This window comes from Pristiophorus japonicus, chromosome 14 (assembly GCF_044704955.1).
Source record: "Pristiophorus japonicus isolate sPriJap1 chromosome 14, sPriJap1.hap1, whole genome shotgun sequence".
NCBI classification, from domain to species: Eukaryota; Metazoa; Chordata; class Chondrichthyes; family Pristiophoridae; genus Pristiophorus; species Pristiophorus japonicus.
The window spans coordinates 179,743,906-179,769,671 of record NC_091990.1 but is presented as its reverse complement, the minus strand read 5'-3'; the positions used below and the strand labels follow the sequence as shown (position 1 = coordinate 179,769,671).

General features: G+C 40.3%; 1 protein-coding gene and 1 pseudogene across 21 annotated transcripts in view; both read right to left on the bottom strand.

The window, feature by feature from the left end:
- sox6 (SRY-box transcription factor 6) overlaps positions 1-25,766 on the bottom strand; it is a 656,189-nt gene that overhangs the window by 431,945 nt on the left and 198,478 nt on the right. For 2 of the 21 annotated variants that reach the window (XM_070899905.1, XM_070899907.1), the window contains one exon: positions 16,285-16,368. The exons of 17 other annotated variants lie outside the window; for them this stretch is intronic. The gene's annotated coding sequence lies outside the window, so the exon portion shown is untranslated. Of the gene's footprint in view, positions 1-4,407; positions 4,463-16,284; positions 16,369-25,766 lie in introns of all 21 variants that reach the window. 2 more of the 21 variants (XM_070899904.1, XM_070899906.1) reach the window with 1 other exon arrangement.
- LOC139280481 (U2 spliceosomal RNA) lies at positions 14,751-14,921 on the bottom strand (annotated as a pseudogene).

Below are 25,766 nucleotides of genomic sequence, written 5' to 3'. Positions count from 1 at the left end.
AAGGCGAGGAGTTGCTTTTGCCCACAAATGCAGGCAAGCATACACTGATTGCTCATGACAAACACTGATTGATGGCATTTATGTGAGGTCAATTGTCGCATCTGTGCCTGATTTGTGTGGCTCAATACTACACTGGATAGTGCACTTACCAATTGAACTATCACAGTAGCAGCGGCCTCATGTTTTCTTAACAGTTTAATAATCTTTTCAGATGGTTTGACATGTTATTTGTCACAGTACACAGTGCTGCATTTGTCCAGAATGGGCAGAAATTGTGTCCTAAGACCAATTTGATTTGACCTGGATGCAATTAAGATAGTAACAAATTGACCCAAATCTCAGCAAGATGAGTTAGAAAACATTTTCAAAAGCCCTTCCTTGTTTTTTTTTCAATTCAAGTTTGCCAGGTGCACACTCTCAGTGGGTTTCCCTTCAAGTGCTGGGACTGATTGAATCACAATATCCACTGTGCACAGGAACTCTGCCAGGTCCCAGTTGGGGCTGTGTTACTTTGCTGAAGAGCTGATACCTTGTCTAGTCTACCTGACCCCTTCCATTACACATAATGCTTCCGAGACCAGCGATTGGCTCAAGCACACAGAGGGTCAACAGTTTGTTCTCCCAACTAAAGGATGTTGGGTTGGGCTGAGGGATCAAATGTACTCTGAAAGACCTTTAAAAAAGTTAACAGAGCTGATGAAAACAGTGGAACGAGAAGAAAGAGAAGGATCAGAATGAAAAAGAGAGGAATGAGAAAAAGACAGAGGAGAATTTTAAAAAAGAGAGAAAGGGGATTGCAAAAGAAGCAGTGGAATGAGAAATGAGAGAGCAATGAGAAAGAAAGGTACAAGGAAGAGGGAGAAAGGGAATAAGAAAACTAGAGAAAGAGGGAAATTAGAAAGAAGAGGGGAATGAAGAAAACAGCAAAAGCAACTAGAGAAAATAAGAACAGAGGTTCTCCTCATTGACTGCTTACTGCACAGAGTAAATTTACTTTATACTGTATTCTGTAAAATGCAAAAATCAGTTAACCTTAGGTAATCATACCAGCATTTTTCAAATTAGCAAAATCATTAACTTCCTCGTATGGTTTCTTCAAGCAAATACATCCTGATTAAAACGCTCATAAAGCAGTGTATAACTGTTAAAGACAAAATTTACAAATCTGTCACATGTTTTCATGAATATTTCAGTGAATGAAGTGCTTGAAATATCAGGTGCAAGATAAAATAATTAAGCTAATTCCAATTTAAATAGGAGTTTTATGAAGCAGTCCATGTTTCAAAGAGGATTTCACAGCTATTGGTACAATTCTCACAATTGATGGAGGTAGTGCAGTGCAGTGATTCTGTCTTCCAGGGGAAAAAATTAATATAAAACCAACTAAGAAATTAATATGGGATCTACTAATCTAATTATGGACTTTAAAAAATATATATATAACATTTTGAAAAACATAAATATTTGAAAATTGCACCTGAGAAATCACTGGCAGCAATTTGGAGCCAAATAAGATAACTGTTATTTATAATGAGGAAATACTCCGATCAATTGTCTTTCATATTTAATATAAAAATTTACAGAGTTCATGTTTCTAGATAATGAAGAGTACATGTTGGTGAGTGGATATTTGGTAGTGAGTTACAGAGCAGTATTTCAATTTAGCGGTTCCAATATGTCATCAATTGCAAGACTGAAGACCATAAGCATCATGCCCTTGCGTGACAACCTCACTGGAGTGCCTCGGATTGGGTCCATACACTCACATGACCCTCCACTGCAGATCAACTTCACCTTCATGATGATAGGTGATTGCAAGGCTATGGGGAAAGAGCAGGGGAGTGAGACTGATTGCATAGCTTTTTCAAAGAGACAAGAGGCCGAATGGCCTCCTTCCCTGCAATAAGATGGTTGTTGCATATGTGCAGCATCAAGAAATGATGCTGACCAGAAACACAAAGCTGTGCTTCTCATAATTGTAAAAACTTCAGGTTCAGTTGACTTTGGTTTACCAGTGTTCATCTAGACCAAGCTTTTTATCTCCACTAATTCTGTAACTCTTTAAAATCACTTTTACTCAAGTAATGAAAATAATGTCATAAAGGGAAGACTGTGTACAGGAAGGACCAGTACTCACAGACACAGTATGCCTACAGTTTGAAGGAAAGATGAAATTAAAGGTTTCATGGCAACATTGGTGTGCTACACTATTCTGAGTGTACCAGTCACAGAAATAAGAGTTAACAAAAATAGTTTCCATTAATAAAAACAAAGCAAAAACTAAAAGGCCAACTGACAACTTGGGTTCAGCTCCATTTCAAGGGTGTAAAGGAGACAGAATGTGCTCAGTCTAGCCACAATGTGGCCAAAATCCAGCAGGCACAGGCCCACAGCACAAACTACCATACTTCCCCAGCAATTGGTACTAATTGGACAATTTCATTCAGAGAGGCTACTGTATGGGGAATAACTGTCACACTGCTGCTGCAGGAAGTTAGAAGATTCTAGTTTTGAGGTACATTGTTTGAAAAGGATATGGAATAGTCTACACTGCACTGAGCTCATCTGATGTGAACCGAAGAACACTCACGGAGGCACAGAACAAAAAATTGCCATTCATTAAAGCAGACTAAGAAATGGTAAGCCTTCACCTTAAAATGTTATAATTTCAGAAAAGGGATATGTGAGGTTTTTATGAAATTTCTAACCTCCATTGTTTAACCTTGGGTATTAAATAATTCTTAAACTAATGAACAGGTTAATTATATTCAGTATCATAACACTCAATTCAAAATTCAAACAATTACATTGACTTTATCTGCACGTAGTCACCGTTAATAGTCCTAGTGTAGTGCATTTGCTTATGTGATGTTGGATGGTAATTGGTGAGAAATAAAGATGTTAGTATAGATATATTGGGCCGAAAATTGTACAAAGTGTGCAAGGACTCGCTGAGGCCTCGCAAAAGCAGTTTTTTGGGGTGCAATGCGCATGAGCAGAAAACCGGCTTTTCCGATCTGTCAGATTTGACAGATCGAATGCATTCCCGGGAGGACATCGCGCTGGAGCGATTGGGCTATTTGCCCAAATCATGCCCAGCGAATGTCCCTCAAACTCTTACGCCTGGTAAAAGCAGATGCATTGCTTACTTTTACCAGCATAACACTTTTAAAATACAGAAAAATTAAATTTAATCACTCATTTTATGTTAAAAACCTGTCCATTAAGGCAAGTTTATTTATAACCCTATTAAAACACATTGGTCTGGAAATTCTAGCCACCCTGGGTCCGTACTGAGTGCCTACGGACACGGGAAGGCATTGCAAAAGCTGCTTTTCAGTGCACAATGCGCATGTGCTGAAAACCAGCTTTACCGATCCGTCAAGCTGGAGGGAAGGCTCCGAACGGAATTTCAGCCCCATTAAAAAAAAATTCCCAGAAATATTTTTTTTTCTAAAACATTTAATTTCAATTAATTTTATATATGTGAGGTGTTTTTTTATTTGTTGTGCTGCGTTTCGGTGTTTTAGGGGGCTATTCTCATTGATAGTAATGGGAACTCCTACAAATGGTGTTTCCATTATTAGCAATGAGAATACTACCTAGTGATTGGTGGTCCAGGCACACGGGATTGCAACATAGACGTCTGTACCTGAAGGACAGATCCCCGTACACTGAGCAGCGAATTAAGGCCTCAGACCAGAATCCTACATTTCTCCGGGACCAACAGGTAATTTCATAGATTGTTTTCGGGTCGGATGCATTTATATGAAGGAAGCCTCCGACCTCAATTTTGCCCCCACTAGGATTGTATATCTGTAGAGTTATAGCTACAATACTTTCAAAGGTAGATATCATTATTCAAAACTCAATTTCTTTGCTCAACCATTCTAATTAAGCAATATTGCCCATTTATCAAGAGTGTAATGGATTTCCATTTATTTTAAGTGGGTTAAGGCAAATAGCAAATGAATTTCATTCATGCTTCTACTGCAGAATTCATACAACTAAAATAAATGTTAAAATACTTAAACATAAAGGAAAACAGCCGCTTTATCTTATTTTCACAATGTGGTGGATGAACATTAATTTTGACTGAGGGATATGATCAATTGTTACACAAGCAATTGTGAATGGCTATCAGTGATCAAAGAATAAGGAGACTAAAAACAGTAACCCAACTTTTTAGTGCATTGGAAAATTTGAAAGGATATTGAGCACTATCTTAGGGTCATGTCATACAACTATTGCATTATGATGGAGTAATGTGATGATATGAGATGGTCAGGTGGCACATGATGCGTGTGTTACAAATGCTGAACTGTTTAGCGATATAAATCACCGATGTGCAACCCCAGGCATATTCCTAATGACTGCACAGCTACAGAAAACAGAAATGTTGCTTACTGGGAAAGACTCTTCGATAGGTTTGTGGATTTGTGGGCAGGATTCTCATAAACTGCTGCAAAAAAGCAATTGTTGGATTAAGAAAATGGATGTATTTTAATCATTTGTATACTGTTAAACAAGTTGTGTCATCCTTCATTAATAGATGAAGTTAACAACTTACATTTATATAGTGCCTTTAACCTAGTAAAACATCCCAAAGCACTTCACAGGAACATTCTAAAATGACATTTGACATTGAGCCACATAAGGATATATTATAAGGGCAGATGACCAAAATCTTGTTCATAGAGGTAGGTTTTAAGGAAGCATCTTAAAGGAGGAAAGAGAGGTGGAGAGGGTTATGGAGGGAATTTAGGGCCTTGGCAGGTGAAGGCACAGCCACCAATGGTGGAGTGATTAAATCAAGGATGCTCACTAGGCCAGAATTAGAGGCACACAGAGATCTCGGAAGGTTGTGGGGCTGGATGAGATTACAGAGATAAGGCGGGGCGAGTCCATGGAGGGATTTGAAAACAAGGACGAAAATTTTTAAATTGAGGCATTACTTAACCGGGAGCCAATTAGGCCAGTGAGCACAGGGGTGATGGGTGAATGGGACTGGGTGCGAGTTAGGACAGGGGCAGCAGAGTTTGAGATGACCTCAAGTTTGCACAGGGTAGAACATGGGAGGCTAGCTGGAAGTACGTTGGAATTGTCAAGTCTAGAGGTAACAAAGACATGGATGAGGGTTTCAGCAGCAGATAAGCTGAGGCCGGGGCAGAGTTGGGCGATGTTCCAGGTACAGAACATTTTATAAAACATTATGCTTTTGTGGCACCGGGCAAGTTCTTAGATCAAGAGGTTTTACACATCGTGATCACTATTACAGAATTACTGTTAAAAGAAGGAAAAATGCCTTCCGTGATATTTTGCGAAATTTGCCCAAAATATCAGTTGGATAAAGGCAAATAATTGCCTTCAATTATGATTATGGTTAAAAACCCAAAACACCACCAGGTCCCTACTAGACGAGCCAATCCCAAATCTCCAATTTGTTACTCCACTTGATCAATATTGGCAACAGCCAATCTATTCCATATATATGGCATTTTTACAATAGGTCTGCGCTGTGATCACCCAAATCAATTAACTGTCACATGATTCCAATGTATTTATGCTGAAATCTATTTAAGTAAACATAATTTCTTTCTTCTTTTACCAAAATCCATATTTTAATATCAAGACTGAATCCAATTTTAAAAGCAGAAAATGCTGGAAATGCACAACTGATGAAGTCAGCATATGAAAGAGGAAATTATACCAAGGAAATGGCTTAAATATCTTCTTGGATTCAGGGGCATCAGTCGCTCCTTTAAGTGGTCAGAGCATCTTTTATGAAAACTGACCCACACTGCTCTATACCTCATCATCATCATAGGTAGTCCCTCGGAATCGAGGAAGACTTGCTTCCACTCTTAAATTGAGTCCTTAGGTGGCTGAACAGTCCAATGCGAGAACCACAGTTCCCGTCACAGATAGGACAGATAGTCGTTGAGGCAAAGGGTGGGTGGGACTGGTTTGCCACGCGATCCTTCCGCTGCCTGCGCTTGATTTCTGCACGCTCTCGGCGATGAGACTCAAGGTGCTCAGCGCCCTCCCAGATGCACTTCCTCCACTGAGGGCGGTCTTGGGCCAGGGACTCCCGGTTGTCAGTGGGGATGTTGCACTTTATCAGGGAGGCTTTGAGGGTGCCCTTGTAACGTTTCCTCTGCTCGCCTTTGGCTCGTTTGCGGTGAAGGAGTTCCGAGTAGAGCACTCGCTTTGGGAGTCTCGAGTCTGGAATGCGAACGATGTGGCCTGCCCAGCGGAGCTGATCAAGTGTATGTATGATAAATGTTTGCTAGAGTAACAATAGTATTCTTTTATGATCTGAACTGGATATTCATATCTTTCACACTTTTGTGCTTCTCCAATCCCTCTGAAGGTGGACTGAGCCGAGAGTTGGTAAGGCAAGGCTTGATGCAAACAGTTAAGCTGCTTTATTTCACAGCACATGAACACACACAGCAACAGTTATGATTGGATTCCCTTAATTCAAAAAGGTCAACTTATCTTCGTGTAATGCTGCAAAAAATAAAGAACATGCCGTGGCTCCCCACATCAGTGGATTATTTTACTTGACTTAAACAATGATTTCTAACTGCCCACGAGCATTTCCAGTCTCTGTGAAAGTCCCTGCAGCTTTCCCTTTAAAGACTTGCCAGCCTGTGTTTCTATCTTGGTGTTTTATCTCTCACTCTTGCTCGCACAGCCAGAAGGGAATAAAACATCTTCCAACACAATGAGTGTAAGGTGTTTATTGAATAGCAAACCGAGTTAATGAATTGCTTATTGTTTACAGTCTTGAGGGGAAAAACTTCACGAGCACATTAGCCAGCTTTCTTCTCAGTGCCGTTTTTTAGAAAAATTGTGGGAATACATTTTTGCTTTGAAAACACAATGATGAAAGTAACTATTTTTCCTCCAATCCTTACTGTGGAAAAATGGTCAAAAAGATGCCAAAATGGGACAGGAAACTAGGTTAACATTACAGGTGTGACCCTAATGAAGGGCCAGACCCGAAATATTAACCGTTTTTTCTCCTTCCGATGCTATTCGATCTGCTGCGTATTTCTGTTTTGATTTCTGATTTCCAACATTTGCATTTTCTTGCTTTTTATTCTGTCTCCGGTTTCATTGTGGTGATCTATTTACTGACAACGTCATTCTCTAATTATCCTGAACACATGGATGTCATTAGATGGTAGATTTAAGGTTCTATGTAATCGACAGGTTGATTATACATATTGTTCCAATTCTACAATACAATATTCAGCATTAGAGATTCACAGACAATTCTTTTTGTAGGACTTAAGGTCTTACAGGAAACATGTGTGTATTTGGAAAGCTGCAAAGGACATTCAGTACTCAAAGGGATAACGCACAGTTCTCTAAAGAATTTCAAGTCCCAGAACAACAACAGCTTCTAAAATGCTACATCTGTTTTTGAAATACTATCTCTAAGTCCTATTTAAATATGTAATGTGTCTTTCTTCATTCCATTCTACCACAGCAAAGACTGAATTCACACACCACTGGGCTTATATGTTTTCCATGGTCTAACCCATGTATTCCATACAATAAGGGTTGTCATCAAGTCTTCTCCACCAGAGAGTTAAAACTTGATGTTCTGAACAGTTCTCTGGTCCACAATAGATTGGAAAAGGTAAGAAAAACTATGAATGTGAGAAATCTGAAATAAAAAAATGCAGCAAATGAACAGCAGGTAAATCAGAATCCAGAAGAGAAAGCTGAGTTATTATTTCAGGTGGGACCGTTCCATCAGGATCACACCTGAAATAATGGAAAACCTTTGTTCCTTTCAGATACTGATCAACCTGCTGTGCATTTCTAGCATATGTTTTTAAGTCTGAATATAGTAGAAGCAGCTCTACTAGACTACAAAAGTTGGAATGGGGGGTTGAGGGAGGGGATGGTGGGTGCAGGATTGGAGAGAAAGGACCAGACTAGGTCAGGAATTGGCTCTGAATAAGTTTTGACTGTGGACAGGACTCCCTCCAGCCTATGCACTGTTGTTGCTTTATTCTCTCGGCTGTCTGAATAACACTCATAAAATGAGCAGCACTTTGTGGCAAATTGATTTTTCACTTTACAGGGACCTGACTGGATTTGGTACAGATATTAGTGACGGTAGATTGAGAAACAAAAACAGGGTACTTTCACCTCCCATAAGTAACTTTCGAATTACCAATGCAGAGTATATAAAAGAAATATAAAAGTTCTTAAAGCATGACATGCTCAAGCACAGCTGTGAAAATAGTCTGCTGACAAACTATAACCTAATTTAAAAAAATTGAGCTCTGAGGTGTTTTCTTTAGGAATAACGTCCCCTCATTTTCACTCAGCCAATAAAGTTGTTTCCTGTAATCAAATTAAACTAAAAAGTATTTATATAAGAATTAATTTAAAATAAATCCAAAGACAGGTACTAAAGAGGTTGCTTTTTAAAAAAATGTCACACTCAATGTTATTTTTCTTAAGACTTAAACACACATTTTATTCCCAAGCCGCGATAGTTTCTGTATCATCTTCACTCGGTGAACCCCACTTTATAATCTAGGACTAAAACACAAGGGCAGCATTGTCACCTCTGAGTCAGACGCCAAGCACATAATCAGTGCACCACTGAGGGGATGCAGCATTGTCAGTGGTTCTGTCTTTTGGGTAAGTGATTAAACTGAGGCCTTGTCTGCCTGCTCAGGTAGACATAAAAGATCCTGTGGCAATATGCAAAGAAGAGTAGAGGTGTTCTCCAGTGCAAAAGCAAAATATTGCGGATGATGGAAATCTGAAATAAACACAGAAAATGTTGGAAATACTCAGCAGGTCACCAACCTGAAACGTTAACTCTGTTTCTCTCTGCTTCATGACATGCCAAGTTCTCCAGTGTACTGACAGACATTTATCCCTCAACCAACACCAGCAAAAACATATTAGCTGGTCATTCACTCATTTGCTATTTATGAGACCTTGCTATGTGTAGATTGGCTGCTGCATTTTCCTACATAGCAACAGTGAATGCACCTCAAATGTAATCCATTGGTCGTAAGGCACTTTGAAATGTTCTGAGGACATAATATGAAGCTATATCAATGCAATTTCTTTCTTCTTTAACACTTTAATGCAGTTCTAAGGATAAGGGGTAAGCCATTTAGGACCGAGATGAGGAAAAACTTCTTCACTCAGAGAATTGTGAACCTGTGAAATTCTCTACCACAGAAAGTTGTTGAGGCCAGTTCGTTAGGTATATTCAAAAGGGAGTTAGATATGGCCCTTACAGCTAAAGGGATCAAGAGGTATGGAGAGAAAGCAGGAATGGGATACTGAAGTTGCATGATCATATTGAACGGTGGTGCAGGCTCGAAGGGACGAATGGCCTACTCCTGCACCTATTTTCTATGTTTCTATGTTTACTGAGTGCTGCTTTTTCACAGGTGCTGTGCTTTGGAGAAGATGTTAAATCAAGATCGAGTGTGATATAGATGGACATTAAAGATTCCATCATTTGAATAATTTGAAGAAGATCACAGAGCTTTCATGTGTTCTGGTCCACATTCCTTCCTCAAAGAACAGCAAAGTAACTGACCATTCATCTTATTGCAGTTTGTTGGATCTTGGTGTCTGCAGAATAGCTGTTTCAATTGCTTACATACAGCATTCATTACGCTTCTAAATAATTCATTGTATGTGAAGCGTTTGACATGTTTATGAGAAATGTGGTACGGTGTTTTATAAATGAAGTCTGTCTGACCATTAAGCTTACATATCACTACTAATGATCTGCCTTAGGCCTTCATAAAGACAGTAACGATTTACTCTTTATCTTCTCTATTCAGTGACCCCCAATGGCTCATTTGGTGAAACTATTGCCAGTGTGATACTGAGCCATACAGACCTATTTTCAATCTTCAGTCTATGCTAAATTAGGTGATCTCAGCAAGGTCACTATAATGGTCCTACATTTGACTACATTGCCCTTCAGAAAAAAAGTTATCCATAATCTCCACTCCTAATTGCTCCCCAGTGGCTCCTGCTGGGTAGTGTAGACTTCAGGTGAAGACAACATTAGGCTTGGTATAATGCTCACCATACTCACTATCTAGGCTTGCATATGAACACTGGCCAGTTGAGTAAGGCAATAGATGACAGCCAGTGCCAGATTGAGTCAACACATTCAGAAGGTACAGCAAGTGATCAGGAAGGCCAATGGAATTATGGCCTTTATTGCAAAGGGGATGGAATATAAAAGCAGGGAAGTCTTGCCACATTTATACAGGGTATTGGTGAGGCCACACCTGGAATACTGCGTACAGTTTTGGTTTCCATATTTACGAAAGGATATACTTGCTTTGGAGGCAGTTCAGAGAAGGTTCACTAGGTTGATTCTGGAGATGAGGGGGGTTGACTTATGAGGAAAGGTTGAGTAGGTTGGGCCTCTACTCATTGGAATTCAGAAGAATGAGAGGTGATCTTATCGAAACGTATAAGATTATGAGGGGGCTTGACAAGGTGGATACAGAAAGGATGTTTCCACTGATAGGGGAGACTAGAACTAGTGGGCATAATCTTAGAATAAGGGGCCGCCCATTTAAAACTGAGATGAGAAGGATTTTCTTCTCTCAGAGGGTTGTAAATCTGTGGAACTCACTGCCTCAGAGTGCTGTTGAAGCTGGGTCATTGAATAAAAATAAGACAGAGATAGACAGTTTCTTAACCGATAAGGGAATAAGGGGTTATGGGGAGCGGAGAGGGAAGTGGACCTGAGTCCATGATCAGATCAGCCATGATCGTATTAAATGGCGGAACAAACTCGAGGGGCAGTATGGCCAACTCCTGCTCCTATTTCTTATGTTCTTATGTAAGAGAAAGGAAAACTGAGAGTTTAAAAGAATGTCAGAAATCAAATTCTTATAGTTCTGTAGGTCTGATGTTAATCTCCCATTCAGAAAACTTTCATTCAAATCCCAGTTTCGACTGACACTGGAATTTGATTATTTTCCATCGCCGAGTTTTGCTGGTGAACAGCTCAACATGTGGGATAAGACACCTCACACTGATAAAGTCACCAGCATGCAGTTGTATCTCATTCCATGCCTCCCACTGACTGTGTAAGGGGCTAAAACAGAGGAGAAATTTACAACTAAAGTAGATCTGTTTTTGAAAAAGAATAAATCGGCACTTCAAACTTTCCAAAACTTTACAAAGAAAAACTTGAAATGTATTTATGGCAGAAAAGTAAGCAGACAGGCTTAGCTGCCGAGTCCCAGCCAGTAAAATGTCTCTGTAGCCCCATCATAACAGAAGAAGGAGCCAATGTACTGCACCCTTTTCTTCTAGAAGAATGCCAGGGTGGTTGTGTGTGCAGTTTGGTTCCATTGCCAACAGAATAGCTCAGCTGTTCACCAATCAACCGACACACCACCCAACTGACAGCAAATCGCTTTTGTTCTGCCATTCTGTCTAAAATACTTGGAAAATTTCTGATAAAACCTGACATGCAGTAAGGACTGTTGCCCCTGATTTTTCCATCAATCTTGGTTAATGTAAATGAGGAGAGAGCAGGCAAGTGGGTCTCGCTTCGCAATGCTCCAGCAAAGAACTAGCGGAGCCACCTCCTTCAGTGCTAGAAATGTTGCTGGTTCTAAACTTCGCTGGTTCTCCGTGGTGGAGCTCTTTGGAAGGCTGTCTGAAACTTCTGAAGTGTGAGATTGTTATGGTCCCACGTTACAACAGTGACTACACGCCAAAAGTACTTCATTGGCTGTAAAGCGCTTTGAGATGGCCGGTGGTCGTGAAAGGCGCTATATAAATCCAAGTCTTTCTTTTTAAATGGGGACTGCCGGTAACATTGCGCTCTATTTTCCGCTTGCTGGATTTTTTGGCGCCCGCGCATGTTAACGTACAACTTTTGTGTGTGTGTGTGTGTGTTCAAAAACAAATCGGGACTTTTGGCAAAGAATTATTTGAATTTGGCACCGCGCTCTCCGAAATTAGTCTGGCGGCGGAGCTTCAAGTCTGCGCTAAAAGCTCTCTGGGCATGCGTGAAAAGCTGAAATTGCCAGGGCAACCAGAGACGCTGAAGCCCGCTCCCCCGAAAGGACTGCTCCCCACCGCTGCCGAAAGGGTCACAAAGGACCTCTCCCCCCGCCCCCCAGCTGGACCCCTCCTGCCCGCCGGCTGGACCCGTAGCAATCCCAGGCCAAGTGGCCCTCCCGCTCCCGAACTTTAACTTGCGGGGGGAGCGGGACTGAGCGGGAGGGCGGGGGACTGGGGGGGGGGGGGCAGCCCTTTCAGCCCAAAGATCTTCTCCCCTTGCTCCAAAAAAAGTTCCTTTGTGGGAAAACAAAGTATTTTGTTGTGTATTATTGCCTCGCTCCTGTCCTCTTGTGCGCCGCGCCGATTCCTTAACTTCAACAGGTTGGGGGGGGGTGGGGGGGTTTGCGGTGCTTTTGGCCAGTGTGCGCCGCGCTGAAAAAAAATCGTGGGTCGCCAAACTCGATTTAGTGCACAAAAACATCGCCCGATCCATCCCGTTTTGACTCGGGACGGCACCACAAAGTGCTATGGTTAAAAAAGAAACTGGCGCACACAGTCGGCGCCAGTGTCCAAACATTGGCGAAAGTTACAAAGGGTTTATTTCATGCCAAAAAATGTTTGGATGCCAAAAACAGTGCACAATCGTGGTGAAAATAGGGGCCATTATTTGGGTGAATGGGATCATTGGGATAAATTACTGACAGTGTGAGTGAGCCGAATTAAAATTTACAGGTACTGTCATTGCCCCTCAATCTTTTCTTTGCATCTATGTCAGTTCATTCATCACCTTCATACTGTTGTGATCCACCCAGCCAGTTACCGCATAACAGTCTCAGCGATTACTGCTAAACACAAATGAGTCAAATGGAAACCATTTCCTTTTAACTTACTAATTTTTTAAAAGCGTGAAAATGGAAAGACTTGCTCTGCACTTGAATTTCTTCGCTGTTACTTAAATGTTCCATTGGGGTTCTCCTCCTGTCAGTTTTACCAGTTCGATCTCACCATAGCATTTCTCGATTCTTTTTTTTTTAAACCTCCCTCACTGTATCCCTGTCACTCGCAATTGTTTTTTTATTGTGTTTGCCCCTGTCTCGGCAGCGAATCCCCATATTTATACAAGGATTACTCATCGATAGGATGGTTCCTAGGCAAAACAGTCGGCCTGTGTACTCATTAAAACGGGCCACAAACAAATCGCTGCATGATCAAGATAGGTTTTTATATATAAAAAACAGTAGACGATGGAAAGAAATGTTGAAGCTGATGACAACTAGCTGAATGTGCTGGAAGGACTACAGTCTAGCTATGATGTCTGGAAAGGTTATTTTATCATACCGCCCGCAAACATGGTAATTTTTTAATGACGTGCATTTAAACTTAGGTGAATCTGTCACTGCGTTTCAGCAGCCGAAGACTACTTTATGCCTACAGCTCAGATGTGATGGAATGTTTTGACTTGCGAATTGTCCCTGCAGATAGCATTACATTCAACAAGTACTTGTGTATAATTAGTTAGCATTATGGTCTTACTGCTGTCTGCCTTTACAGTTCAGCAACAGCGCCAAGTGTCTCTCCATATCAAAACGGATATCCTATTTCTTCCGAGTTTAAGTTGTGGTTTTTTTCTGCTCCGTCTTGTAAGTCACAGACCTTCCTTGATGATAACAGGAGCATATCATTTCTCTCGCACTGTGACAGCACTCTGTGACGCTGCTGGCCACTGAACACACCATCCTTAGCCTGGCTGCAACAACTGTGTGTGTGTCTTTCTCACAAGTTACATTTTAGTCAATGTACAGAAAAAAAAGTTAACCAGATGAATAGAGAGCACCTTTTGTCTTGCTTTGTTTTTAGAGGCGACAGGCAAAGAGGGTCTGCAAGGGTATTTGAGTATTTGTACCCCTTTTCGTGAGGGTTTATGATGTTGGGTCAGATGTCAGGCACAGTATTTTATTTATTTTAATTGCAAAATGATTCCAAATATATCAAAAAGATCAAAAATATAAAATATAAAAACTTCTTAAATATAAAATAACTTTAATTTTCTTTTCAGTATTCAACAAATACTCCCCCAAAAGCACGTTTGGAGCAGCACGGGTGTAAATGAAGTACAGGCAAATGGGTGAGAGCTGGCACAGAGAACTACACTCGGCCGATTGGAACAAATAGCACTGCTTGTAAAGCCAAGTTATTTAAATAAGAATACTGTACCACTGAACATCCATTCAAAACCATTAACAATTCAACTTTCTTCCAACCAAGATATAGAAGACGCTTTCTAACATTTTAATCTCAATGCCCCAACCTTCGTTTGATTAAAGCAGAAATAGGAGAAGCTCTCAACTACAATTAAAATCAAACACAATTTTGTATCCATTTTGTACAGCAAATGATGAAAGCAAAAAGTTGAAGAAGCCCTTCTGTATTATTGTGTTGGGGGGCCGGCAGCCAATGAGACATCTCAACAAATGCCCTCCTTTTGTGCTGTACGATTTTGTGAATTTACGGTAAATGATTTGCAGTGATTGAGGGGAAATCTCACTCATCTAAACATTAAGCAGCATTAATTAAAAAAGAACAATCCTTGCAGTGATACAATGGCCAGACTCTTTTTTTAATGTCCAATTTCTTTCCAGATCAACTCTAACGCCAAAGATCACTTTGCGCCAATGTATTTGATCTTAGGCCAAAAGGCCGAGAGGCAAAGTTGCACCGTTCCCGGAAACACCAGGTCGGTGCATGGAGCGGACGGGGCAAGCCCCGGCCCCAGCTCCCTGTCCAAAAAACAATTTAATATCAGGTCCCCATAGGGGATATTAAACTGATAAGAACAGATACTACACTTGATCTTAGCCAAAAGACCGAGAAGCGATACAATGGCCAGACTCCTACTCCTACTCTTGCAGTTCCTATATCCCACTGCTCCAGTACAGCGGGCATGTTCCCTGTGTGCCGCACTCTTCCTTCCACTTTTCAGTCAGGTACTGGCTATGTGGGGTTCTGTTGTGCAATGTGGAGACCAATTGCTTAATAGAGCCTAAATGCAACAATGGGCTCCTGGTGTTTACATTATTGCAACCAGCTCCCTTAACCAATCGGCACAGTTATAGATCCCCCAGGTTTAGGTCTACGATGCTGTCATTTTCTGAACAATCTACTGTACATAGGCATTTATACAGAGGGAGACCTGGGAAACTGCACTCCTGTAATGTAAAAGCACGTGTAGAAAATGTGTCAGGTGAGGTCAAATTCCTCCTCACAACTATTGTCGTGAAAAAGTCATCGCGAGTACAAAATGGGTAACGTTATTCTGCAATTGCTTTCCCCAAATCATCAACAGCAGAAATTTCATCCTCTGTCTCTCGAATATCTTGACATCCTTAAAAAAAAAGCATAGCTAATATAAATGCTTATTCAAAATATTACAAACTCCATTTACACGGTCTGATTTTGTAACATCACATTGTTTTAGGGTTTGGTGTTTTTTGCTGCTTTTCAAGATGAGTGATGTCAGTGCTGGAAAATGGAAAGTTTTCCTTTTTTTTAATCTTTAATGTCAGCCTCTAGAACTCCCCGGGCATGATTTAGATGTGAATAAACCTCTCACCACCTCAGCTCATTAATGTATCTTAACACTCAAACTCTAGCCTGACGACCAATATTCGTTTCACATAGGATGTGTCCACCCAGTTGAGAGGAGACGTACATTCTAACAATCCAGTCCAGTTCGCAGAGGTAAAAGGACACTGCACTATCCACTGAACCACCCAATGCCTCTTTTTGAAAGGCCCTAATGGAATAATAGTACTCAAACAAATAAAATAATTTTATCCAGAAACATTGCTAAAACAGAGTCAGAGTCCCTGCATGTTTCATGCAGCTTTTTTGATATTTTAAACTCTCAGCACCACTTATACCAATTGTAATGTTAAGCAGATGCTGTTCCCTTCCCAGATAATGTGAAAATTCTGTACTTTGATAAAACATTAATTTCCTTCACAAATGGAATTTAATTTGGGCCAAAACGCTAAATGCATGGAAGTAGTTACACTGAGTTAATTTGAATTTTAATTGTTTTGAAATTCAGGCTACGTAGCACAATGACACAAAAAAGGATAAGCCTTTATCACCATACAGTGATTGATTAATACATACATACTGTAAAAGCTTATAATCCTACTTGAGCCATTCATTATACAACAATTAGTCATGTCACAGGAATTGAGAGGCTCTTACCTCCCGGCTCTATTAGTAGCTGCTGAGAAGTCACATTCCTGCGGGGAGATTGGAACTGTAGGCTATCTTCGGGGAGGGAGTGCCCTGATGTAAATCAATATAACAAGTCTTACTTTTATTTTTTTTAGGTAAAGAATTATTTGTAGCTTACGGTAGAAATGCAATTGCCAGTATCTTTCACACTTAGATTGCATCCTTTTCCTGTCAGGCATACTTCTGTCTAAAGCATTTACCCAGTAAAATTGACACAATCTGAGACATTTTAATGCATAAATAGGTAACTGCTGTTAACACGAGTTTGAGTGTCCTGTCTCCCTGTGGCAACATTCAGCTTCAAATTGGTTGCGAGCTGGATAGAGCCAGGAGATGTTTCTTTAGTGATATGACTCATTTACAATTGGTGTCATAACATCGCTGGGTTGGTGCAGCATCCCCTGCCCCCATCCCCCACCCTTCTACTCCTAAAGGCAGGGGATTATAATACCACAGGCACCAGCAGTCCATCGCCCAAGTAGTCATTCATCATGCCTCAGAACAGAGAGTGAGTTTTGACTGGCTATTTGACCACAAGCCCAATTCTACCGTCACCCGACATCCAGAGGCACATACTTTCCAGCGGCCGTGACCGGATAATGATTAAGAGTGGGAATCCCAGCTGATTTTTCTTTCCCCTTTCCTGGCCCAAAGACACTGAAGCCAATTGCTGGGTTTATATCCCACCCTGGCTATGATCAGCGAGACTAGGGATCACATCTGGGACCTCCTCGATCTGTGTGGCTCAGGTCCCCCTGAGCAGAAGGTTTACTAACTGAGCCATCAGGGCAGCCAGTACAAAAGATTTTAATAAAACAATATGAAAGTAACAGGAAGGAGTTTAACATAGAATTACATAGTAATTTACAGCACAGAAACAGGCCATTCGGCCCTACAATTGTGTGCTGTGTCTATGCTCAATACGAGCCACCTCTCTCCCCGCCTTACTTCATCTTTACCCTATCAACATAGGCTTCTATTCCTTTCCCCTTTATGTACCGTTCTAGCTTTCTCCTCAATGCATCTATGCTATTCGCCTCAATATACATTTGGCATTCTCTTTATCATCTGTGCATCATTGTTCAACAGCAGCGACTGTCAGGGGCACCACTGGCTCGAGCCAAACGTTGCGTTTGCTTTGCCAGGATCCTGGAGATTGAGGAGGTACAACATTACTGTGCTGTTTTTGTAATACTCTCTTCCTTGCATAAAAATCAGATAATTTCACACTGAATCGCTGCCACCTGTTTTGTATAGTAAAAAGTAAAACATTTTTCTGGCAGCCGACCCAGCCAGGCTTTAGAGCATTTACTTGGTAGCTTCATTCACCCAGTGGAAAGACTGTCCACACGCTGTCAATCATACTTTATTAGTCAACTGTAACACTCCAAATGCCATGCTGACACATTTTATGTGGATGAGCTCTTTTCAGAGATAGAAAAATGAATGTACCCAACAATAAGAAGCAAGCACCATGTCAAATTTTCGTGGAAACCATATACATGGCCATTATTTCAGCTGCATGACTCAAGTTAAGCAGCAGTTCCCATAACAAGAAACCATTTTCAGCTAAAAAGGGGTCTTCTCTGCAATCTCCTTGAATGATAGTTATTGTTGCTCAATACAGATACATCAATTCCAAGAACTGTTTACAGTATCTGCTCAAACAATTTTTGTACAATGTTGTCAAATCAGCAATGCGATTGTAAAGGGGACCAACAAATAGGTTATGACTGTGAAGTGAGCGACAGTATAAAATATACAGTAAGCAAATTACACGATAGGGGATTAGGGTTGCCTCCACAATGGTCATTAAGATGATCATATATTTGGGGAGATTTGGGTGGTTGATTTAGGTTCATTATGGATACATGCAATAGAGTTTTTAGTATTGTCTACCGTAATACAATACAAAAAGAAATCTAAGGTGAGTCTATCAGTGCTGTCTGCATTACCCATACTCATGCAGGTCTAGGAATGTTACATGCAGTACCTACACACTGCAGATCTCGCAATGTTATATGCCTTATCTCTATGCATATGGGTCTAGCAATGCTATAAGTATTAGACCATATTAGGTCTAGCAATGCAACATGCATTTTCAATACCAATATAGTTTTAGCAGTGCAATATGCCTTATCTATATACATTCAGGTTTAGCAGTATTATATGCATTATCATTTGCACTCATTTTTGTTTGAAGTGTCAACTTCATCCAGGGGTAGCTTTTCCTCCTCTGAGCCAGAAGATTATGGACTCAAATCCAACGCCAAGACTTAAGTACATAGTCTAGGTTGACACTTCAGCACAGTACTGAGTGCTGCAATGCCGCAGGTGCCGTCTTTCAGATGAAATATTAAACTGACCCCTGTTGCCTATTCACATGGACGTAAACGATCCCATGGCACTACTGAAAGAACCAGCACCACTATTAACTGTAATTCAGACCACTTCTTGGTTTATAGGACCTCGTTGTGTGCAAATTAGCTGCCACCTCTGCCCACATAACAACAATGACTACACTTCAAAAGTAATTCATTGCTGTTAAGTACTTTGGGATACTGAAGACATAAAAGATGCTTACATTAAAAAAGTTTTTTCTTTCTCTACCCACTAGCAAATTTCTCAGGGGACAAGACCGCGTGTACTTTTCTGGTGCAGGATTTGAAGGCGGGGCTAATTGGACCAGGGTGCACAGATATAATTCAGTCTCCGTTTTAAAGTCATACATTCTGTCTTTATATTGAAAGAATACTTTGATTTGATGTTATTGTTTGCCATAAAGTAGCAAAACATAGGGCAATTTGGGAAGCAGAGAAGTAGAGTTGGTGGGGGAAGGAAGTTTCTCTGCAGTACAGACCGTGGAGTTGGGAGATGCAAAATTGAGGCGCTACAGCGCTGGCACTGGCAGGAGGGTGTAATTACACCATAGCAAGTTTATGCAGATAGTTGCCATTATAAATGTGAATGTAGGAACTTATAATGGCAAGGTGCGTCAAAGATGTGACAACAGGGAGTAAGGTTTTGTAGACATAAGGAATTGTGCTCAGATGTAAGATTTTGAATGTATATTACTAATTGATCTCCTATGACATTGCACAGAGGGAATCAATTCTTTGTGTAGTTTTTGGGCAAAGCAAGGTTAGAGGCCAGAAGATAACTGAACCGGGGCATACAGACATAAGTGGATGTCCACTTTAAAGTCATACACTCCCCTTATTTTTGTATGTTTCCATTGAGGGTGCTGCAAAACTCCACTGGTGGAAGGGTATCATTACAATATGACAAGTTACATAGGTAGTTCCCATTATAAATCTAAACATCGGAATTTTATAAACAGTTCACAAGAAGTGTGTGCAGTTGTAAGACCTTTCATATAGTCAAGATACATATTGATGAGGCAGCGTTGCATAAAAACATATTTATAATTCTCCTAGAAGTTTAGCAGTGTTATATGCTATACTCATACAGTCATGTTTCCGGTATTATTTACACCCCAAGAAGTTTAGTAACACAAGTTGTATTATCTATTCAAATCCAATAGATTTATTATTATTAGCATATTCAAAAGAAAGAACTTGCATTTATATAGCATCTTTCACAATTTTAGGTGGTCCTAAAAGACTTTACAGCCAATTAAAAAAATAAAGAAAAAATTACAATTATATAGTGCCTTTGTGGACCAAAATGCTTTACAGCTAATGAAGTATTTTTAAAGTGTAGTCACTGTTGTAACATAAGAAATGTGGCAGCCAATTTGTGCACAGCAAGCTCCCACAAACAGCAACATGATAATGACCTGATAATCTGTTTTTTAGTTATGTCAGTTGAGGGAAAAACATTAGCCAGGACACCAGGGAGATATCCCCTGCTCTTTTCCAAAATAGTACCATGGGATCTTTTATGTCCACCCAAGAGGGCTTCAGTTTAACATCTCATCTGCAAGATGACGCCGATAGTGCAGTGCTCCCTGAAGTCAGCCTAGACTTTGTGCTCAAATGTCTGGAGTGGGACATGAACGCAAAACCTTCCGGCTCAGAGGCGAGAGTGTTCCCACTGAGTCAAAGCCAACACTTCATTTTACATGTTTTATAATATCATTAAATATCTTAGTAGATCCAAAATGTCAAGCTCTGCTTTTTATCAAACTTAGAGGATGGTGTTGGTATACTGCTGCAGACAACATGTAATTAGTATGTCTAATAAAGAGACGCATTTTGGATATGTAAATTACAATTCAAAATTAGATATTCCTGTAGAAATTAGAAACTGCAGGTCTTAACTTTACTGAGAATATATAACAGTGTTTTTAGAATATCATATTGAGGAACTATGCTAGTTAGTCCCAATTTATTTATACCTATTTAATGTTGAACTATACTTTCCCCAAAGCTGGAAACCTGCAAGTCATATCTTTATGGCGATCTAGATACACTAAGCACTACTCTAGCTTTAGTCAGCGGTATAGTACAACTTAATCTAAAAAAGTTCTTCAGTCCTTTATAAACCCCAGCTTATTAAATGCTACTTTTTTCTGCACTTTACTATTTCACACTGCCAGAATCTTGTTTAAATTCATATATTAATAAACACATATAATTTTTTTAAATAAAATATTGTATGTGATCAATATTATTTTATTTTTATATTATTTGAAGGAAGCTTTATTTTCAGGGGTGGGGGTTTGTTACAGTTTCTAGGAATACTTTACTTAAATAAATTAAACCCAAGTGAAAATCTTGGAGGAGGAAGACAATGAACATTGACCTTTCCAAATTAAATTCAATATTATAGTGTTAAAAACATGTAAATGTTGTATTTAATTTTTTTCAACTTTGCATTTTTTTTTGTTCACTAATTTTAGCAGTAATTCCTGGCTTTATACTCACAACATTAATTTTGATATTTCAAATCAGTTTATATCTTTACTGGTGCACTGAACGAGAGAGGAATAAAAAGACCAAACGTCATCTTCACAGTTGAAAGAAACGATCAGGATCAAATCCCATCAGACGAACAAAGCTCACCAGGTTTGGTGAGATTGTGTGGCTTGGCAAATTAAATAGTTAAAAATTAATTAAGAACCACTTTACAATCTAGGGAGTTATCAGTTAAAAACTGAAACTGAAGAACCTTAATCTTGCTGCAAGCTGAATTAATGATGTCACTCTGAGATGATTGATTATTTTTAAATAGTTCCGGCCTTTCACACTGGGTTTGACGAGCATGATGTTAAATATTCCATCACACCTGCCTTGTATCTCAAAGTGGCTGTCATCAATAACCTCAGCAGCCTCCTTGATCATTGATAAGTACTTTAAGAAGTCTAGCATTTGGAGGGTACCAACCATTGCAAAAATAATCTTCACCCTCCCTGGGCAGGAGCATGGCAGGAAGAGTTACAAGCAGTGGAAACTACAAGTGCTACACTGGCATTATTCTGCCCCATTAGAGAACTTATATCCTCCCTCCTTTTGCTTAGATTCAGATTGTAAATGTATTGTAAAGTGTATGTACTTTACATGAGTAATAGTATAGTTACTACACTTCCCCTCTATTCCAACAATGCTGACACTTTCTCTCCTTCACTTTGACTGCAGCAGGATTGTATTTGTGTTCTCGCCTCACTAATTGCTTTTGACACATTCAATAACTAAAAAAGTAGGTAGGAACCTACAGAATCATTTTGTCTGACTTAACAACATTTCATTTGTGCCTGTGTTGTTAACTGTTTCCCAGCTCAACTGAGCTGGAAAGATTCCAAAAAGTTGGTTAAAAAAAAAAGATTTTCTGTTATGCAGATTTTACAGATAATTATGTATAACTTGTTGAAGCCACAATGGCCTAGTCGGGCCACACTCCGAATCTGCCGAATGGACCATTTAACTTGCTGATCATTCCTATCAGAACCTCAGGACCACTCATCGCTGATCCCCAAAAAGGAAACAATTCCTTCCTTGTCTCCTGGAGATGGTAGCTCCTGCTGCAGCATGCACCACAGACTGCTTGTCCGACATCCAGAGCTGGATGAGCAGAAATTTCCTCCAACTAAATATTGGGAAGACCAAAGCCATTGTCTTCGGTCCCTGCCACAAACTCCCGAGTCATTGATTCCATCCTTCTCCCTGTCTCAGGCTGAACCAGACTGTTCGCAACCTTGGTGTCATATTTAACCCCGAGATGAGCTTCTAACCACATATCTGCGTCATCACTAAGACTACCTACTTCCATCTCCGTAACAGTGCTCTGTTGCTGCCTCAGCTCATCTGCTGTTGAAACCTTCATCCATGCCTTTGTCATCGCTAGACTTGATTATTCCAACACACTCTTGTTTGACTGCCATCTTCCACCCTCCATAAAATTAAACTCATCCATAACTCTGCTGCTTGTATCCTAACTCGCACCAAGCCCCATTCACCCATCGCCCCTGTGCTCTCTGACCCAAATTGGCTCTCAGTTGAGCAACACCTCGATTTTAAAATTCTCATCCCTCCATGGCCTCACTCCTCCCTATTTAAACTCTGCGCACCTCCGATTCCGGCCTCTTCAGCATCCCAATTTCAATCGCTCCATCATTGGTGGCCGTGCTTTCAGCTACCGAGAACCTAAGCTCTGGAATTCCCTCCCTAAAACCTCTCTACCTCTCTTTCCTCCTTTAAGACGCTCATTAAAACGTACCTATGTGGCCCAGTGTCAAATTTTGTTTGATAACATTCCTTTGAGGCGCCTTGAGACATTTTACTACATTAAAGATGCAATATAAATGCAAGTTGTTGCTTGTTGTTGGAGGGCGGGGGAAGGGATCACAGCTACATCCAATCTTGCCCAGACCCATTGTCCACACCTATGCACTTTCCAACCGATATCACCAGATGGCAGCCAGCAGTAAGAACTGAAGTTTCTCTGCACGATCTGAGATCGATTAACTCAGCATACAGTGGGAATTAGACCTGCAATCTTCCTCGTTACTATGACTCACTGGGGAATGAGTTTATCAACCTGGTGAACATCTCTTCAAGCCAACCGTTTTAAAGCAAGAAATTCTATAATCTGCAAACTCAACAAATGAGCATCCCTGCTGGAAACTCACGCACTGCTATGGAAATCAGGCTTGGGCTATTTTAACTCCTGGACCTCACTAACCTGCCGCTGGTCCACTTCCGTAAGGAGCAGGAAGTGGCTGCCAGCCTCTGGAGAATTAGATGGTCTAAGGAGGAATGCAGATAGTTGTGGTGAAGGAGGTTCCAAGAGGGAAGCTTGGCCCTGACACAACAAAGTAACGTGAAAAACCTAATTTTCAAGGCCTCTTACCATCCAGTCCTCTTCTGACAGGCTTCAGCCTGGCGGGAAATCCACAGCAGCTTCCCCATTCAGGCCCGAGTTAAAATTGCAGTCAGGGCCCAAATTATGTCATCGGACCCCGATCTGAAAACTTAACGAAGGACCATGCAAGCTTCAGGCCATTGTCTTTGCCGCCTGCACAGAAGGGCAGGTTAAAATCAGGATCCCTGCAAATCAGGTGAGAAATCAACAGATGAATCATCCGGGGCATTTTACCTGCCCGCCCGCCCGATTTCTATCAGGCAGGTAGAATTAAAATCCCCCCTTGTATCAGACTCACATCACAATATGAACTGCAGCTCCCATATTCCCATTTCAAAGCTTATATTTTCATTGAACTGCTCTCGCATAGGAACTTATTCCTTTCTAAAAAATAAAAAACTGGAACAAAATTGGAATGAAATTGTTGATAACCCCGCTCCAAAAAGTGACATCGATGAAATACTTATCTGAAGAGGCAAATATTAATTATCCTTTTGAACCGTATTCTATGAAAGTGCAAGCGCTGTCAAATCAAGTCGGCTCTGCTCTGCAATGCAGCAGCCTTTCGAATCTATCAGCAGCCTAATGAATCCATCACCAACCTTATTAATTCATCAGCAATTTATTTTGGCAAATGTGGTTAATATATACACAACCACCGCCACCACAGAACAAAACAACGATATACGCAAGATGTCAAGTTTTCCTTTCTCTCAATGAGGTAATGTTGACTCACTGAGGTTGCACAGGCAGGAAGGAAAAGAGCGAATTAGGTGTCAAACCATGTTGCCAATGGCTCCCCGGATTGTGATTTACTGCAACCTGACAGCTTTGCTGTTGTAATATGACTTGTTTCTGCTATTGAGGGCAATCAAATTGTCACCCACTATAGTGAAAGTGTACAATCTTTGATCAACACTGCAAAAAAAATTCTGTAAAATGACAAACCAGGCTTATGCTCAAGAGTAAAGTCATAATTACAGTTATTTAATTAGTACCCAGCAAGCAAGGGTCAGAGGAACTCATGATTACAGTTATTCGATTAAAGCCAAGAAACTTGAAGAGGCATGAACACAGGTTTTAGAATCGGTGGATCTCTTGAACTGACATTAGCTGTCTTTTTTATTGTTCTATTTTTAATTACTATTCTCATCCTTTTTATGTTGGTGCTTCATCTCTATGGACTCTTCCAAGAACATGTTAGTTAGTCCGATAATCCCGCCAATGGTTTTGTGTAATCACTTTGTGCAACAGTGTGGAATCGCCGCCAAACACTAATAAGAATTTGCCATTTTGTCCATGGTGGGCTTGATTCCTACTGCACCATGTCACACTGCACTGGCAGCACAAAGTACTACATCTTGGCTTGTTTGGTTGAGTTTTGTTTGGTTTAACTGTGTTTCCTTGCCAGCCTTTCTTTTAAATATTTATTCACTACCCTCAGGTCAATAGAAGTGTTGAAAATGAAAATGAAGAAAACAAAATACTGAAAATCATATTTGCATATTAATTAATGCATATCATTTTGTTTATTGCCTGGCCAACTGATGAGCATTCCGACTTAAATGTTTTTCACTGGATTGCAATGTTATATCTGCTGATGACGATTAAAGGATGAATATGAGGCAGAGTACATCAGCATCAATTGGAGGTTGTCATCAAAGAAAATGAAGTGCGACCCTATGAAGCAATAAAACGATTGCTCATCTGAAATAAGTATAAACACTTGTAGCACTGCCATTGAATTTTAGGTACAAAGAGCCTCTGTAAAACTATTATTTTCTCTTGAAATAACAGCACTACTAGGGGAGACTGTACCACACAACCAAATACTTCTATTGCCAACTTTTAACCTGTGCAGGATATAAGGTTGCACATCCAATGGAATAATAACATTTAAGACTATTTATAGTGTATCTTTTTCACTGAATCTCTCCGCTACATCACCCCCTCAGCTCTTATCTGTTAATCTGACCTTGGTACATCCAGTGTGTTCGGGAACTCATCACACTTGGGAAACACATTGGAAAAAGCTATAGAAAATGATCAATGACTATTTAAGATGATTTATAACAAATCTATTGAGAGTCCAAAGTCAGGAATACACATTCCCAAATTGATCAGGA